This window comes from Agelaius tricolor, unplaced genomic scaffold, assembly GCF_023055355.1.
Source record: "Agelaius tricolor isolate 1412-34295 unplaced genomic scaffold, bAgeTri1.0.p SCAF_2, whole genome shotgun sequence".
Taxonomy (NCBI): Eukaryota; Metazoa; Chordata; class Aves; order Passeriformes; family Icteridae; genus Agelaius; species Agelaius tricolor.
Genome location: NW_027269262.1, coordinates 74010731 through 74018481, shown reverse-complemented (window position 1 = coordinate 74018481; position 7751 = coordinate 74010731).

Here is a 7751-nt window from a genome sequence, read left to right as displayed (position 1 = left end):
CAAAACATTCTAGGGTATTTAATTGAAATGGCATCACTGTGTTTTAAAACATCGTAGTGTTAAATAAACTTGACCTGTAGCACCAAAGCGCTCATTTTTCTTCGCTGCGTCATACCCTTGAAATGTGCGTGTGCAACAGCCTGACTTCTCCAGCTGAAAAACAAATGGAAGCCCCCATCAAAAATAATGGCACTGCCACCTTTTCTCTTGTCACTGAGACTAATAGAGGAAGAGGTTTTAAGGAAGAAGTGGCCTCATCTTAACTACCAATGGAAAATGAGATGGAATGAGACAGGTATGTAAGCATACAGTTGTGCTCTGAGTGCTGATCTCACTCGTGCAGTCACAGAGCTCTGCCTACAGCCCCAGCTGGCAGCCAGCTCTGCCTGCCCATGCTCTGGGGAGTGGAGGGCAGGAGTGGGCAGGGGGATCACACCAGGAACGTGGGGTCAGGGCCATGGGCAGCAAGGGGACAATGCTCCCAGCAAGACCAGGGGCGACCCAGCAGACCTCACCATCTCACAGCCAACATGTGGATGGTCTCCAGCTAACCCTGCCCCTCACAGGAGCTGTGGACATCAGCCAGGAGTCATGTATAACCTTTGCAAAGCTCAGGAGGGCACAGCCCCTCACCCCTTCCTCCTCTCCACACTCTGATGGCTGTCCCGCCTCCAGCATTGATTTTTTTTTTTTTTTTGTCAGAATTAAAGAGGAAGGCACAGCTCAGTGCAGTTACCCAAATTGCATAATTATTCTGTATGTGTGAGGACCAATAAAACTATTAGCTGCTGGCATCAAGCCAAGAATCCATTAATGACAAACTGGTATCTCTCCAGGAATGTAAAATGTTTTATTAAATAAACATTTAAACCAGGAAACTTTCAACTTCTGTCACTAGGTAAAACTTCATTGTGACTCTGTTAGAAGGAGGGATAGCCAGGAGATGGGCAAGGAGACTTTGTTACACTGATAAAAAACTATTTAGTACCAAGAGGGGCTGGTGTGCTGTGTTTTTACAGTGTTTACAAAGCATGACGAATTAAGATCAATGCTTTAATGGGATCAGCCCACTGACTACATGGAAAGGAAAGAAAGCAGTGGTATGTGCAGGCAGAAGGTTCCATCATGCAGGATGACAGTCAGAAATCAGCTCACTGAATTTTATAACTTTTCCTGTGTGGCATCACTGTGCTGTTATTTACGGTTTTCCAGTGAAAACCAGACCTGCAAATTGGAAATACAGACATTGACGTTCCCACAATTCACAGGAGGCCAGGGAAGTGGTCACAGCACCAGCCTGAGAGAGCTCAAGAAACATTTGACAATGTTCTCAGGCACATGGAGTGACTCTTGGGGTGTCGTGTGCAGGAGTTGGACTTGATGATCCTGATGGGTCCCTTCCAATTCCACATATTCTATAATTCTATGATAGCTGAGACACAGAAGGAATTAATCTCTTGGAATTCATGAGGAAAAGAGAAAGAATTGTTATACAGCTACTTCCAGGTCATACCATTGAAAGGATCATGATATACTGAAGGTGGGCTGCAGGATACGTATTAATAAGGCTAAGGGGTGACTTAAATAATGGACAGCTAAAGACAAAAGCACATGACAGGAAATTTTGAAGGCTTTCAGGGGTAAGACTCCTGTAAGAAATCCTGTGGCTTTTCTAAACTCATGCACAGTCAAAGTCATTGAAGAGAAACAGTTAAAATATATATGCTGCCAGACAGAGCATGGCATAGAGATAAGAGAGATGAAAATGTATTGTGAGGGTCAGTGTAAGCTTGTGTCACCCTTCTGGGAAAGGGTGGGATATCCACCAGAATCTGAAATCTGTGGTGACAGTGCTGGGTACAGCCTCAGTGGTGTCCCCAGCCCCACCAGGTGTTTCATACTCTGCACAGAGCCCATGGAGCTTCTCTCCCCCTTCAGCCCTGAAATCATCCTCTTTGGCAACTGGTGCCCCAAATACACACAAATTCTTCCATCCAGGTCTTCCCCAAGGAAGGGACCTCTTTGGTGAGTTCAGAGCACCCAAAATTTTAAGATTGTCTGTCCAGACCTGAAACTGTTCCTGCAGCCTTGACAAATCATCTCATGTCTGTTGTTCCTATTCTCTGTAGAAGAAAATCAGCCTGAGACTGAAACAGGTGGACGTGGTCTCAGTTGCAGGCTGTGTATGAAAGGCACCTGTGTCACACTTCCATCCAGCTCCCAAGGCCAGCACAGGAGTCTGAGGAGAGTACTCAAGATAAAAGAAGGCAGAAGGAGCAAGTCTGCCAGAGAGAATGTAGCCTGCCATCCCCAAAGGCAGCATGCTTCTGCCAGACAAGGGCAGGAGCTGCTGTTTGAACAGAAGCTGAGAGACAGGGGCTTGTGGGGCTTGAGGGGTATCTGCAAGGGGTAGCAGGGAGCAGACTCAGAGGGACAGCAGAGCACAGCACAGCCCAGATCAAGTCCTGTGGTGACTGAAATCCTGAGCTATAGGGTGCAGATCACTTGGGTGCACTCTGGCCTAGAGGCAGGGGTTAGCTGAACACTGCCATTCTGTGCTTGAAATTTTACTCCCTCATTTGCTCTCTGTTGATTTTTACACAGGATGCTCATCTGCACTGACATGTACCACTTGGCTTGACTGCAGCTACGTCTATGAGGAAGAAAATGGTTTAGAGCCAGATCCTCAGCTGGAGTAAATCAAGCAGATGTGGACTCAGGCCAATTGAGACCATGCATGAGATCTCCCAGTTTCTTCTCTCAAACTGTTATATTAAACTAAACATAAGATACAGTAGCTCCCTATCTTTGCCTTGGTTTTGCACACTGATGTTTTGTCCAACTTCACGTGCCAGGGTAAATACAAGGAAGGTGATCACATGAAAATTGTTTCCAAATTGCCAATGACTCACCCTCTCAGACACTTGTAAGGAAATATGGGGATAGTTGTCACCACTCGCTGTTTTAGGAAAGCAGAAGCATAATCCATGGGATGCTGCATAGATATCAGACCTCAAAGAAAGAGCTCAAAAAAGCTCAAAAAAGCTCTTTATCACTGCACCCCAGTGTCCAGGATCTAAAAGCCAGCCCTGCAGGTACAAGAGGGTCTGGACAGCCCTGCCCAGGCACCACATCTCTTGAAGCTCAGTGGTGAAGAGATGCTGTGACCCCACAGGGCACTGCCCACAGGAGACCACCTGATGCTGAAATGAGTAAGCAAGGACCCAGCAGTTCACCCTTTCTGGGGATTCTGCAGGATGCCACCATGTCACTCTCCATTTCACACTGAGCCACCTGAAGGCTGCTGTCACTTGTTTGGTTATATTTGCAGAGCTGGTGAGCTCTGTGAGGTGTTGGTAGGAGGTGCTTTGTCCTGCCTTTTCCTTTAGCACACTAGTGTGAAAGGGACCATTACACAGCTCCTTTCAGAAAAACAAAAGAATCCCTCAGCACCATGACCCCCCTGGTCAGGCAAGCCAACCAGAAAGGTGCTTTCATAGGCAGACTAAAGCTTCAAGCAGCCTTTGCAAGCACTGTGGGTCTTGTACCTGGAAATCCAAGAGGAGCCATGGGTGTTCAGCACACCATGCCCCAGGACAGATCACGGGCACTTCCATCATCTGCAGTGCCCAGAAGGGCACCCCACACCCCAGCCCATTCCTCTGAGACTGGTTAAATTGGCTTTTCTGCCATTTTGAGAACTCAGGTGTGCTGCATGAAAAACAGCAGCTCTATATAAGGCATAAAGCCAGCATCAGGCCCCTTGGCTCAGATTCCTTTGGAACTGTGTTTCAGTGAGGAAAAGGTTGTAGATAAATAAGATGCTGGGTTTTTTCCCCTCCCAACAGCTTGCAAATAGTACAGAAGTATTCACTGGTCTGGACTTCCTGATCTCATAGAGATCATTCCTGTGTACAACCCATCTAATAAACTGATGAACAATGATTGTGGCATCCAAGGGTGGCCAGTGACTTGCTGGGCTGCAGCACTCAGGGGAGGCTCTTTGGTTTTCACATCTGGCCAAACTCTAACATTTGTGTGACCTTTCAAAATCAGGGGAACTTTCCATGAAATACACAGGCAGCCAAATATTTAGGTCTGCAGAATTACTTTGGGACATTACTTATTTATCACAAACACAAAACTCAGGAGAGACAGAGCTGTCCAAAATTTGGATAGCATGTCAACTCTTCACATTAATGCACTTTCTCCATTATTAAACAGAAACATTATAATTCTCCAAGAGCTTAGTCAGAGCTTGAGTTTGATAGGAATAGATACCTGGGTCCATCATCCCAAGGTATTGATCAGGACTTTCCTACAGCATTTATGTGCCCTAAATACAGACAGTCCTCTCCCTATAAAAGCACCTCTTCTCCTATCACAACAATGCTGAGCACTGTTCCTCCATAAAGGAGGAAATCATGGAAATCAAAGTTTGTGTGTGTTTCCTTCCAGGGTCAGTAACAACACAAGGGCACCACACTCACTCCCCACCAGCACAGCCGGTGTGCCCCTCCACCACCACCCACAATGGGCCACAGCCAGACCTGCACCAGCTGCTGTGTGCTGGCCTTTGGGCAGCTTCCAGCAGCCACTTCATTCCCAGGGTCACTCCACTGCCACATGAGGCACACACCACACTTTCCAGCTGGGATTGCTTTCCTCACTTTGGAACAGGTGCTGCTGGCAGAGCTCAAACCTGCTTTGTTCCTCTGGCACACAAATCATCGTCTTCTCATGGAGCATCTCCTCCCTCAGAGAAGTGACATGCTCACGTCCTTCAGCTTCTCCCCATCCTGCATGGGCAGCAGAGATATCCTCTGTAAGGTCCAGGAGCTGAGAAGGAAATGGAGATGGCCAAGAGCTCTTTGAACTCCCTCTTCTGAAGTAAGAGCCTCTCACAGTGACTGGACACATTGGAAAGCCATGAGCACCTCCATCAGCTACCCCAGGGTCCCCATGAATGCCTCAGGGGTGCATATGAGCCAAAACCCAGAGGAGAGTGTTCACTACACTTAATAGCAGCTGCTGTGGCTTTTTTTCTAACTTGACATTTATGAACAGCTCCCTCCCTCAGACACTTCTGGGCATCATCACTGTTTTGATTTTGGTTTGATTACAAATATCCAGAACTGGGGTTGTGCTGTTAAGCTGTTGCTCTCATATAATGGACATGACCTTCTGTTCCTTTCCAGAATAAAGAAGAGGAATAGGAACCCTGCAATTTGTTTTCTACCTCCTCTTTTTAATTTTTAAAAATTTTTATATTGTTAATGAAACTAACATTTTAAAATACAGTGCATTTTTTTTGCCCATGGAATTCAAACTTTGCCATGTTCATACACAAAGGGGACAGGCATATGCATGTAATATGTTGAAAATTGCAATGTATAAAGGCAGAAAATGTGTTGCAATTTCCATACCCTCCATGCAGGACAATGTCTGTCTTTTTTTTTTTTTGCTGTTTTCAGTCTTTATTGCAACATGAAAAACCTTTTGGAAATAGTCAGTAAAATTACAGTATTTTCTTCATCAAGGTATATTGCAGGCTGTCTGCAAAAGGGAAATGCTGAGCTGCTCCAGAGTCTCAGCCATGGGGGCTGCCTTATGCCTGCCCTCAGGTCACACACAGATTTCTCTGCTTCCCACAGCCTTCTAGGAGGAATCTCTGAATTTGTGGAAACAAGGGATGGGTTGCACCATGCCAGTTATGTCACTTTAGGTGAAATAGGAGCCATCAGCAGGCTGGGGAAAAGCCAGGGCAGCTGAGCATGGTATCTGGGTTTATTGTTCAGCCATGCCAGGGAGGTGTGCCTGGCAAAGGCACAGTCCCTGCTCTCAGTGTCACTGTCACATCCTAGGGAGCCCCTTGGGGCACCAGGAACCAGCACATTCACCTGCACCTGGCTCCTGAGTGCTGAACCTGCCAGGTCTCAGAGCATCCCAGCTGCCCCAGCCACTCCTGCTGCAGAGAGGAACAGCGGCTGATTTTGAAAAAAAACCACAAAAACCAGAATGCTGGGATGGGAAGGGTTGCTGAAGAACTCAGCCTGTAATGAAATGAAAATGTTCATTTTTTCTAGAAAAAATTAAGTCTCTAGGATTTTGTGTTTTCCTATTTTGTTTGGCGCATGGTATTTAAATAGTGGAGAAGGCAGAGATGAAAAAACACAGAAAGTGATATTTTACCTCCAACCTTCTTTAATATCAACAGTGAAATTTCTTTCAGTGATATTTTTTCCACATAAAAATCTCTTTTATTCTTCTTAGGAATATGTCTGTTCCAGTGAAGGGGCAGAGCTTTGCATCATAAAAATTTTATCTTTTGCATACCAGTCAGCCTCCACTTTTGTTATCAGGATTTTACCAGACTAGTCTTTTGTGGGGGGTGGAATGGTGTGAATTGAACTACTGGAATTCCAAGGATACAGTGCACCTGAAGATAACAAAATTTGTGTAGCTATGACAGTGATGCTAGGCTTTGAATCTGGGAGTAGGAAGGGGTGACTAACATGGAAAAAGCTGCAAGAGGAAGAGGGAGAGGAAGGGGGAAAATAGCAGATGCCATAATCTCCAAGAGACCAGAGAAAGGACAACATTCAGCGTGGTTATTAGCTGCACAATGTTTGAAAATAAAACTAAGGGCAAGTGGAGTAGAATCTGCATAAGAAAAAGCAGAGGCAAGGGTGTGAGACATTGTTAGCCTGATCACAGGAGAGAAATTGTTATTTACTCACTGTGCTTGGCTGGGATGGAGCAGAGCAAGGTCGGAGCCTGGATGGGTGCAAGGGAGCAGAGTGGGTGATCAGCAGGCAGGGAACAGCAGCATTGAGAAGGATGGATCCCTCCAGGGCAATGGTTTATACTTGCTTCATTATTTTAAGTAGGCTGAGGCAGGTAATTACTCATGAGTCTGACCACGAGGTATTTAACAGTTGAACCACAGAAGAACCTGTATGCACAGCCTACCTCTGCCTGGCAGAAGGCATAAGTTGATGATTAATACAGCTTAAGTCACATCTCACTTCTCCCATTGGCCAAGGGCCAAAATGAGCCCATTTTCCTTGAGGAATATGTCTGCCATGTACAACTCAGCTCCTGCCTGCTTAGGGATGCTGTGAAATTATGCCTACACCTTGCAGACCATGCAGGACCCAGGCAGAGCTGCAGCTCCTCTGTCCAAAGACAGCATTGCTCCCATCCAGATGCTCACTGCAGCACTACACTGCAGCACTTCACTGCAGCCAGACTGAGCAAGACGTGGGCTGCAGCTGGGTGCTGCAGGCTCAGGAGATTCCTGGAGACATGGGGTGCAGCCCCAGAGTCAGGGGCTGGTGTCTGGAAGAAGTGCCACACCCTGAGGCAGCACTGGCTATGTTTCCCTGGGCACAGGAGAGGCAGAAGGCATGGCCATCCAGCCCAAAAGCAGCCCAGCCTGTTTGCATACTCTGGGGCTTGTCCACATGTACTTGTGGGTGTAGAGCTCAGCAATAGCTTTTTTTTTTTTCAGTTGCACTATGCTCATTGTGATAACAGGAGGCTTAATTGTGAACAGCACTATGAAACCAGTGAAATGGATGTAAGTATTAGCTGATACTCAATACCAGGAATGACCTGTCTTTTATGTCCTCTCACTGTTCTGTCCTGCCTACCAGAATGCAGGACACATGTTTTCAACTCAATAGCAGGTATCCAGCTGGAGAAATGTGTTTCCTTGAATGATAGCCATATGCTATATATCCCACTTC